The following is a 12,279-nucleotide window of genomic DNA, read 5'->3' as shown; positions in this document are numbered from 1 at the left end:
TTGAAATCTATTAAAGATTAATTTGTTCTCCCAAACACTAGCTTAATCGTTTTTATTACTGTATATCTCATTTACCAAAATCTTCTCATTCAGAACAAAAATGTAACAACTTCGGAAAGAAAGCATCGAAAGAAATTATGGAAACGCTTCCGTTCAAAGGGGATTTCTGGAACGATTTTGAGTATATGAAAAGAGAATTTTACTATAGAGTAAATCCTACTTTAGGGACAAAGTGCCTATGAAATGACGCATTTCTAGTGTCAGAAAACTGGTCCTTATTCATATATACTTGCCCAACTGAATCAGGAAATCTTAATGACCTTCTGGGTGAGTAAATTTTCGTCTATCCTAAAGTTTTCCTGCGATATTAACGACAGCGTCTATGAGTTTATATTAAATCCATCCCAGCAAAGTTCTGACCAGTTCAGTGCTTTGGTTTTTCATTTTCATTATATTTACGCAACAAATATCTGTCAAAAAATTCTTTGATCAACATGACAAAATGTGATTAAATTTTCCATTGTATAATAATAATAAAATAAATTGAATTTTTATTAAGTGGTTCGGAGTACTTAAAAGAATGGATTATATTAAGTTCAAATTAACACGAGTGTAATAAATAAAGATTCAGTTTTCGGAATTAACCGTATAAACTAGGGGAGATAAAACGGAAGCAATACAATTTACTGAAAATTATTACAAATCAGGGACTGTTCAGAAATAACGGCTCGTTTCTAATGGTAGGAGAATGTCATTAATAAAATAACGATTTGTAATGGTATAGGAAGGGAGATCTAAATGCCATACGCTACAATGTCTGTCATACTTAATGAATTATGTTTAATAACATAATAAAATACGGAATTTTGGTCTTCATTCATTACTATACTAAATTTTATTGCAATTATTCTATTTTAATAGGAAGCTAAAAATTACCTTCTACCAGAAATGAGTTTTGTTTATTTTAAACATTGAACATTTTATTTTATGTTATTCATGCAAATGAAAAATAATGGAAATTATTTTAAAAATTTCTTTACCCATCTATCATTTGAATAATCACAACCAACGAATGATAAATAATATTTAATTTTACACAACAGTAGACCGTGTAATTTTGGTTAATTACTTTTACTGTTGATCTGAAAAATTTCATTACTGGGTTATTTTGATATTTCTTTGGAAGTAGTGATATTTAACATCATACAAATATTGTTGGAATAAAACTAATAAATAATAAAAGCTCTTTCAATGAGCATCTCTTCACTAAGGATCTGCAGATTACTAGAGATCACTGAAATCAACGTACGTTCCATTTGTCGTCCTTTGAATAAAGCTTTATTTAAGAAAATACTGTTTTATAAAGCGTAGTTTAAATATGGATTACGGCCATCCCAGCGTTATTTTTTATGGAATTTGTCATAGATATCACAAAAAGTCAAGAAAGTAAGATACAGGCAGTTGAGATGAAATTTCTAAGAAAGCGGAAGAGCGTCAGACGATTAGATCAGATACGGAATGAAGAAATAAGAACCGAATCGGATATTTATAGCTTGAAAGAGTGACAGATTACCGCAATCGATGGAATCAATACCTGGAGAGAATGTCTGATAATAGGATTCCATACAAGTACAAAATTACATCGACCACGCGGAAGGAGAAACATTAGAAGATCAAGTAAAAGTTGGCAATAGCTCATTGTGAGTTCGAAACAGGCATAAGCCTAATCCTTTTGTACGAAAAGAAGAAATAAAATAACAAATAAACGCTTATTGAAATAAATTGGTAAAAGAGATTTAAATTTGTTTGCAAAGAATTTTATTTAAAATCTCTTAAAAATTCTTTTGGGAAAAATTGCAATCAAAAGAACATTAAACTGTTATATCTTAATACTTTAAAACTTATTACGTTAAAACTTTGTTAATGGGCGAAAGATTTTATTTAATTAAAAATTCATTCTCTTTAATCTTTCTTGAGATATATTTTATCTATTCAACCTATGAATGAGGCATACACTTATTCCTGATACATTTAGAATTGAATTCTAGACCTACAAAGAAATTTCCTATACCTATATTATGGTTTAAATGAGCGAGATGTTTTTAAACTAGACTTACATTGCCTAGTACGAATTCTAGAACATAAACGGTTGTTATTCGATTCTTTTTTGCCTAAAAGCCTCGCTGAAAACTTTATAATGTTTCACAAACACTGTTCAGTTGTCAATTTATATTTTATATTATTATTTCTATTCTCACTTTGTAAATTATTTTTGCAAAATAATAAATATCTTGTAAAATGGAATGAACCTCTTTATTTTCGACACAAGAGAATGTACACGGTACCAAATTATTTTAATTTACATGATATTAAGTCTTTAAAAACCCAAATCACAATTTTTAATAGATTGCCTTTATAAATTTTACACAGATAAAAATAAAATATTTGATAAAGAAGCTTTTAATTATTTATTAGTGGGAATTTATTAATAGTTATTTTTCCTTTAATTATAAAATGTTTTTGTATTTTTTTTTTTTTGTCTTCAGTCATTTGACTGGTTTGATGTAGTTCTCCAAGATTCCTATCTAGTGCTAGTGGTTTGATTTCGGTATATCCCCACATCCTACATTCCTACCAATATGTTTTACATATTCCAAACGTTGCCTACCTGCAAAATCTTTTCTTTCTACTTGACCCTCTAATATTAAAGAAACTATTCCAGGTTGCCTTAATAGGTGGCCAATAAGTTTATCTCCTATTTTAGCTATATTTTTCCAAATGCTTCTTTCTTCACCGATTGCCACAACACCTCTTCATTTGTCACTTTATCCACCCATCTGATTTTTAACATTCTCCTATAGCACTACATTTCAAAAGCTTGTAATCTTTTCTTCTCAGATACTCCGATCGTCCAAGTTTCACTTCCATACAAAGCGACGCTCCAGACATATACTTTTAAAAATCTTTTCCTGATATTTAAATTAATTTTTTATGTATATAAATTATATTTCTGACTGAAAGCTCGTTTCGCCTGTGCTATTCGGCATTTTATATCGCTTCTGCTTCGTCCATCTTTAGTAATTCTACTTCCCTAATAACAAAATTCTTCTACTTGCATAATCTTTTCTCATCCTATTTTCACATTCAGTGGTCCATCTTCATTATTTCTACTACAATTCATTAGTTTCGTTTTGTTCTTGTTTATTTTCATGCGGTAGTTCTTGCGTAGGACTTCATCCATGCCGTTCATTGTTTCTTCTAAATCCTTTTTACTCTCAGCTGTCATCAGCAAATCGTAGCAACTTTATCTTTTCACCTTGTACTGTTACTCCGGATTTAAATTGTTCTTTAACATCATTAACTGGTAGTTCTAAGTAAATATTAAAAAGTAACGGGGATAGGGAACATCCTTCTCGGACTCCCTTTCATATTATGGCTTTTTTCTTATGTTCTTCAATTATTACTGTTGTTGTTTGGCATGTATTATTATTAGCGTTGTTGTTTTTGTATTATGTATTAATTAGTATTTTTATTTTTTGTATATTATAAACGTTATTTTACTTTTTATTATTTTGTATATCTATGTATTATTTATTTTTTGTACTTTGTATATCATAATCTGTAATATGCAAAAACAGCCTAATTAAGATGTAGGCATGTATTAAAAATTAAAGTTATTTTACTTTTCTTTTACTGACCTCTGTGTAATTTAATTATATCAATTAATCTCTGTTTATTTAAATTAGTGTTTTTTTTTTGTTTTAATTTCTGATGCCAACTTAATTAAGTATTTGTTAAAATATTTACTATTATCGAAGGATATAAGTATATTTTTCATTGTATTTTCTGTTATGTACTGTGTATTCAAATTATGTTAGTACAGAAACCTGCTGATAAGACTGATATCTTAGCGGGACGCAATATTGTACAATTTATGAAAATAAATAAATAATAATAAAAAAAAAATTTTTTTCAATTAATTTTTCACATATTATTTATACTTCTTTTATTCTTAGTGTTCTTTATTGATGATAGTTTATCAGTACTGAACCCACCGGATTGGTCTGGTGGTGAACGCGTCTTCCCAAATCAGCTGATTTGGAAGTCGAGAGTTCCAGCGTTCAAGTCCTAGTAAAGACAATTACTTTTATACGGATTTGAATACTAGATTGTGGATACCGGTGTTCTTTAGTGGTAAGGTTTTCAACTAACCATACATCTCAGGAATAGTTGACCTGAGATTGTACAAGACTACACCTCATTTACATTCATACATATCATCCTCTGAAGTAATACCTGAACGGTTATTCCCGGAGGCTAAAAAGGAAAAAAAGTTTAACTGTACTGAAATTGCTATCTAGGTTTAAATTTTAAATAAGAAATTTTGCAAATCATTTATAGAGAAAAATTTTGTTTTCCAGTGGATAAAAAATTAGTCGCCAAAAGAATGATAAGTGTACGTAATTAAGTGAATGATAAAAAACGGAAATACTCCATAGAAATCGTATTGATAATAAATAAAATTATTACCCTCCAGTGAGAATTGAAATGAAATTGTAATTAATTCAGTAAAATACTTCTACGCGTCACATAATTGTCGAAATGGGCGATGGTTTTTGTTTTAAAGAAACCTGAAAAGTTCTCATGGAATCTTTATTATATAAAAAAACATTTATTTTATTTAGCATATATATGAGCTAATCGAGGAAAAAAATCTTATTAGTTATATATATATTATTCCTTTAGGAGTTTCGATGCCTCTTTTTCCACCAAGATTTTAGGTTTTGACAAGAAACCGATAGATCTGTGTTAAGTATTAAAGCACCTACGAATTTGATATTTACTATGAACTTGATTTACTATGAACTTGATATTTTGGGGTATGGTTTCCGTTTGATAGATAGAGCTTTATCTACTGATATACAGATGTTCGTATAAAAAGCCTAACTTTGCTCTGAGGTCCTCAAAGCTTAAGACGGAACACCTTATTCTAGTTACAAAGGTCGACTATATTATTATTTTTTATTAATCTAAAGATTTTCTTCTTGTGCGATACATAATAAAAATTCCTTAAACGTTTGATTATGCCATCGTACATTAATAAAGCTAATGTTCTGTAATCACATAAATCCACATTAGCATGCCTTTCCAGAATTATTTGGAGAAAACTATGAAAACAGTTTTACGAAAAGAGGGTAGAGCGTTACGCTGACGATCAATGATTATCCAAAAAAAATTACTTCGAAAATGAAACTGATCCAAATTTGTTGATGAGTTACTTTAACGAAAATACGGTAAAACCTGTTTGAAGGTGGTTGTATTTATTAGATTAAAAAGAAACAAAATTTTCTGATGTAAACAGGCTACTAGAAAAAAATTAAGAGTTTTCCAACTTCAATAATTCATAACACTTTTAAATGTTTAATATTCTTTAAATAAATTTAACAGTTTAGTTTATGAATTAAATATTTACAAAAACAAATGTACTACCAAATCGTTAGCTGTTTATTTAAATTTGATGAAAAACTTATAAATTTCACTTGTTAATTAAAAGTTTTTACATTGTGTTGGAGATCATTATTTTTACAAAGTAATATAATGAGAATTTTTATCAAATTTCCCCTGTTAAATACGAAACCCTCAAAAAAGATGCTTTGTTGGGTCCTAAATAAATTAAATCCGTTTTCCAAATCAATTAAACCGAATTAAATCTGTGTTTTTTTTTTTTGTCTATTAGATATCTTTCGGCCGGACCTCTTTTGAATACAACACACCCCCAAGGGAAAATCAGGGAGGATTCATCCCTATACTTCTTCTCTTCGTAAATAATTCGATAAACCTCATCGAACCGCATTTCACGCCCCGTTCGGTCTGCAGCTTAATTCCCATGATGTTATCGTGGGGAGGACAGTAAGCATGCTTCCCTGTACTGCAAGAAGCAGTCGAACTAGAACATCGTATGTTCTGCGGTGTTCTCCCTTCAGCAATAATCACAGTCGACCGAATGCCTAAACGTGAATAGGTATGCTTTAAAGCAACCGTGACAGGTCAGGAACCGGGTCAACTCGTACCCAGTTCCCCGTGCATGCGGTCCAACCATCTCTGGAAGTCCGTAATCAGTTTTTTAGTCCATGTGATTAATTAACGGCACATTTGGTTAATTTTCATGATATATGATACAAATATGAACTATTTTACGGCAATGAATTATAGATGTCTACAAAGAAAATGTAATACATACAGATGGACAAGATAAATCTCCTAAAGAATTAAAAAGTAAACTACATTGAAGATAAAATTTGGAAGACCGAAATTATCATAAGTGGGAACGATCTAAGAACTTAATACCTGAAGATAATTATACATCTGGGAAAATTTTACTTGTATTTTAATTCGATCCGTATCTACAATTAATTTTATTTTAATTGTCATTGTTGTAGAAAAAATACAGTAAATAATAACCGCCGAGTAAGTCCAACGATTAAACTCGTCATTCAAAATCACCTGATTTTCGAAGTCGAGAGTTCTAAAATTCAAGTCCTTGTAAAGGGAGATCCTTTTATACGGATTTTAATGCTAGACTGTGAGTACCGATGTTCTTTGGTGGTTAGGTTTCAATTAACCTAACGTCTCAGTAGTGGTCGGACTGAGTCTGTTCAAGACTACATATTTAAGGGTAAATTTACAATTACACGGCAGACTGCGTACAGATACTTTGGCATCTCTGCAAAGTACTATTGACTTTATGTCACTCTGCTCTTAATCTGGTATGCATAAATAAATACGATGTTAAATTTCCCACAAAAGGATAATAAAAATTATGAAAAATTAATCGCTGTAAAAATTATTATTAAATCCAAAATTTTGCTCTTATTAAATTGAATAGCTCCCCGTCGCAGTTTCGCCCGCGCTATGTGATTACTTGGGTTTCCCGTCGCGGTCAATTTTTTATTTATTTTACGTTTTCTTCAAGTAACCGGAGACAGGTGCAGCCTGTCGCACACACAGTAACATTGGCAGTGGCTACGTTGGTTGCAAATACCCCGTTTGAATTTTGAAAATAGGAAGATTGGTTATGAAGATATAACAATATTTCCGAATAACTACGATCTGTTAGATCGACAATGCATGTAAAAGTTAGCTTTCAACCTACTGACAAATACCCCGTTTGAATTTTGAAAATCGGACGATTGTTTGCAGAGATATTATAAAAACACCCCATTGTGCACCCCAAAACAGCGCCCCAGGGACACACCGTTTGTTACCAGTTGATAGTGACGGTTGATCTAGCTTCCCCCGAGTTGCTCGCATACTTCACCGCTCTAGTCACAAACGCAGTCCCCATGGAAAGCCCATTACTGTTAAACAGTAATTTTTTAAAAGTATTTAATATTATTTTATTTAACATAAAATTAAATCTATTATTTTTGTAATATTATTCATTGGAAAAATTCAATTCAAACCCAGCTCACACAGTGATAAAAACTCACAGCTCACAGTTCATTAATTCAATTTATTAAAGTTTGTACTAGAACCGGCAAATCTCCATTATTATTCACTTTTTTCGAGATTTATCGAGATGAAATATATCTAAAAACCTTTTCAGTTATGCCAAGAAACATGGGTAAAAATTTGGTTGCGATTGATCGAGTAGTTTTTTTGTTTATCCCGAACATACAAAAGCCCTCTCCCTCTTTATATAATAATATAGATTTATTATTTGTCTACAATAATAAAATCATTTACAAAATTAAAGGATAAAGATTAATTTTAATATATAAAATATAAATATTAAAAAAAAAAAATAGTTTAATTTTTTTTTGTACGTATCAGTACAAATTACTGTTTTTTATAATAAAGCGTGACGTAGTTTAGAACAAAGACGAAAGAATTTAGCCGAGAAACAGAAGCAGATCAAGATTACGCCTTCATACCACGAACAAATTCCCATTTTCAACCTTCTCTTTCCACAACCCTACTCGACTTTAAACCACTTAATCAAATTGTACCCTGTTTATCATTTCCTTTTCTTACCTTGTCTATCAATATCCGATAAATTACGGTAATTCCTTTACATTATTAAGAAAATTGTTGACATCAATATAAGATATTTAATAATAAAAATAATAGAGTAATAAAGGTTTAATTTATTAAGGAATTGATTATAATTAATTCATTACAATTTAAATTAAAATTAATAATATTTAGTAAAAATAATGAGCTACGATAAACGATTTAATAAACGAGTTTTTTTTATGAAAACATTAAAGAACGGTTTACATAAAATAATCGTTTTATAATATGTTATTTAGAAACGCATTTCGATAGTTATTGTCAGTAGTAAACCCACCGTGTTGGTCTAATGGTAAACTCGTCGTAAAAATCAGCTGTTTAACAGCTGATTTTCGAAGTTGAAGGTTCAGAGGTTCAAACCCTAATAAAAAGACAGTTACTTTTATACGGATTTGAATGCTAGATCGTCGATACCGGTGTTCTTTGGTGGTTAGGTTTCAATTAACCATACATCTCAGGAATGGTCGACCTGGAACTCTACAAGACGACACTTTATATTTAGTACATATCATTCTCATTCATCCTCTGAAATAATATTTTACGATGGTTCCGGAGGCTAAACAGAAAAAAAAGAAACGTTTTAGTCAGTAGTTCTAAAGGAATAGCTTTCCGCTTGAACTATTCATATTAAAGTTGTGTAAATTTTTTATTTAATTTTCCACTTTTTTTCGAGTTTGACCGACCGAGAAGCACGTGAAGTAAAATTCTACATGAATTTCCCCTTCTTCTGGGCGTTTTCTTTTCTGGTATTCAAATAACTCTTCATTTTTTTACTTTGTTTTTGCCTTCTCTTTTTTTTGACTAGATGTTCTTTTTTCTCCTTCTCTTGCAAAACGTTGAAATTTTGTTCCAGTTTTCTGAAAGTTGTTATACATTGTACTATTTCTTTAGATATTTTCATTTTATTTACATCTTTCTGAACCACTAAGGTCCATTGATTTTAAATGAGGTTGAAGATTTGTTTTATGACCCTGTTATCTCAATCATTCTCATAAAGTGGCTGAAGAATTTAGCTCTTCTTTATCTGATGGAATCTGAAATTTTCTCATTTTTATTGAATGTTTATTACGTTTGAATCTTTTCATCTATTTTTATTGGACTAAAGATGTTTCTTTCGTTTTTCTATTGCATTTATTTCATCTAATTTCAAAATGAAGATAAGTTCTGGTGCGTATTAACACGTGATATTGGCTTTTACTGAGATTATCTTTTTATTCTAAATAACTTTTCTCAGTCGGCAGGTAATTCCATTTTTCTATTTGATGTTTGTTTAGCTTTTATTTAAACTATTATCTCAGATTTTTGTACCTATTGATTCTGTTAAATATCCATATTTCGTAATTACGTACTTGGAGGTAAATTTTCTTTGACATCGGTCATGAATTATGTCTTTTTGGAGAGCATTTCATCCCTACTTTTACTGTGATTTCTTTTAGGCGGTTTACTTATTCTATATTTTTCTTAATTCATAAATAATTATTTCTAAATATCATTTTCTTTGCCTATGTCTTCTTACTTTCTCTAGGAAACAATTACAAAAGAGTTGGTGGTAAGCCATTTCCTTGTCTTACTCCTGTTTTAATTTTGAATCCTTTCTTATGAATTTTACTTTTGATCTTATGTTTGTACATCTTGTAATGTAAATTGATCTAATGTTTAGTAATGTAAATTGTTTTGGATTTCACATCGAATTCTTCTAGAATATCAAATAAATAGGATCTATCGATTGAGTGGTAAGCCTTTGTACACGATTGCGCAATAAGGAGTGTAATGCATTTAATGTGAATATGTTTGTTCCACCGTAGCAGTTCAACAGCTGAGCCGATTTAGATGTATGACCCCGAGTTGGAATCATTACGTTATCGGGAGTGTCATAGGCTCTATATATAAAAAAAAATATATATATAGAGGCTACGACCTCACAGATCATCATATAGATCTCAGATCACAGAACAACAGATTTCAGGAACGGAAAACCTGAAATTGTACAAAGAATACCTTTCATTTACATTCATACATATCATCCTCTGAAGGAGAGTGGTTCTGGACGCTAAACAAAAAAAAGAAAAAGAAAGAAAATTCTATGTCTTATAAGGTTTGATGTTTGTACAAAAAAAAAAAAAACATTTTTGAAGGTATATGTTTGGAGCGTCGCTTTATATGAAAGTGAAACTTGGATGATCGGAGTACCTGAGAAGAAAATATTAGAAACTTTTGAAATGTGGTGCTATAGAAGAATGTTAATAATCAGATGGGGGTAAAGTGACAAATGTGAAGGTATTGCGGAAAATTTATGAAGAAAGAAGCATTTGGAAAAACATAGTTAAAAGAAGAAACGGACTTATAGGCCATATATTAAGGCATCCTGGAATAGTCGCTTTGATATTGAAGAAACAGATAGAAAGGAAAAATTGTGCAGGCAGGCAATGTTTGGAATATGTAAAACAAATTGTTAGGGCTATAGGATGTACAGGGTATACCGAAATGAAACGCCTAGCACTAGATAGGGAATCTTGAAGAGCTGTATCAAACCAGTCAAATGGCTGAAGATAAAAAAAAGATGTTTGTACTTTCGTGAAATAATAATAGTGATCTTTTAGCAGGTGAAATTTGCATTAAATTCCAAATGTTTTATTTTGTTATAAACGGTCACTGTACTTTCTTTTACCAATTTTAGTTTTACGTAATAAATTTCATGTTACAAATTTATTATAATTTAGTTATAATTCAACTTTTCCGTAGAGTATTCAATCAATTTTATAATCGTGAATTCAGACCGAACATAGAAAAATTCAGAACCATAATAAATGAAATTAATCCATATATTCTTCTAGTCTTTTTTTTGTAAAAATCTACTTTTCTGGAAACTTTTGTTAAAATTAAAAAAAGAAACTATTTTATACAAAAGATGTTTTGATTAATTATCTACTTTATTTCTTATAACATACAAAAATCAAAAGTATATTGCAATTTATTTAATAGAATAATTTAAAAAAATAACAATAATAATTGTAAAAAAAAATTTTCTTTAAAGTTTAAATGCTTTTGATAAATTAAAGCTTAATAAATTGTTTATAATTATTTGTTTTTGTCTTTCTAGTTCACAAGAAAAGAAAAATTATGTCATGAAAAATAAAACAAAAATTAAAAAAAATTATCTTTTAACTTTTTAAAGTCGGTGTTATATTTTTAAAAAAAATTGATGCTGGCCCTCATAACTTCTTTGTACGCCTATTAAATTACATATTCACTTTTTTTTTTTTAAATGAAAAGTACAAAAAGAATTTTATTTCACTCATAACTGCTGATTTCTTTCATATTTTTTTTTATTGTTATTCAATTATTATTTATTGTAAAAATGTTTTTTACAATCAGAGGTTAATACTTATTAATAAATCAATATATTTAAAAAAAAAAAGTTAAAAAAAGGAGATGAAGTGGGATTCGAACCGATGTGCGTTCCCCTTGCAAGATCCAAATATTTCATTAATTAAACTTTTATTTGGCTATAATTCAGGAACCAATGAAATAAGAACCACTAATCATATATCGTTGAAAAGCTCTCAATGAGAGCTTATTACTGCAGTTAAGAAAAAGTCCAAAATTCAATTTTTTTGGATTTCTGGATTTTTTTTAGACACTTTTGGACCAATCTATTTCAATCTAAAGGGAAGGTACACAACTAGATGTTACAACAGTCCTAAGTCAAAAATTTCAACATCCTACGGCTAATCGTTTTTGAGTTACGCGAGATACTTAAATACATACGTAATATAAACAAGAAAAATCCTCAAACTGCCTAATACAGAAAATCATTGGAATTTGTGCATTTGATGACGATTGAATTCACGATTCCGATGATTTTCTAAAGCTTGAGAATTCATAAAAAAAAAATATAATAATAATAGAATATATATGGATCAGTTTATATGACCCTTATTATAAAGGATAAGATATTCAAAAAACTCCCCAAAAAATATATATATATATAAACGTACGTACAGATGTCATGCCGAAACTAGTCAAAATGGATTCAGGGATGGTCAAAATGAATATTTGCGTTGGAAATCTGAAAACTGAAATTTTTCGCGATTGCAATACTTCCTTTCCTTCGCAGAAGGAAGTAAAAATTACGATTCTTAAAATTGTTTCCCTTCATTTTTAAATTGGTAATAGTTAATTATTATAAAAATTGACTTCATATGT

This window comes from Lycorma delicatula, chromosome 10 (genome assembly GCF_047948215.1).
Source record: "Lycorma delicatula isolate Av1 chromosome 10, ASM4794821v1, whole genome shotgun sequence".
Taxonomy (NCBI): Eukaryota; Metazoa; Arthropoda; class Insecta; order Hemiptera; family Fulgoridae; genus Lycorma; species Lycorma delicatula.
Note: the sequence above shows the minus strand (reverse complement) of the source record.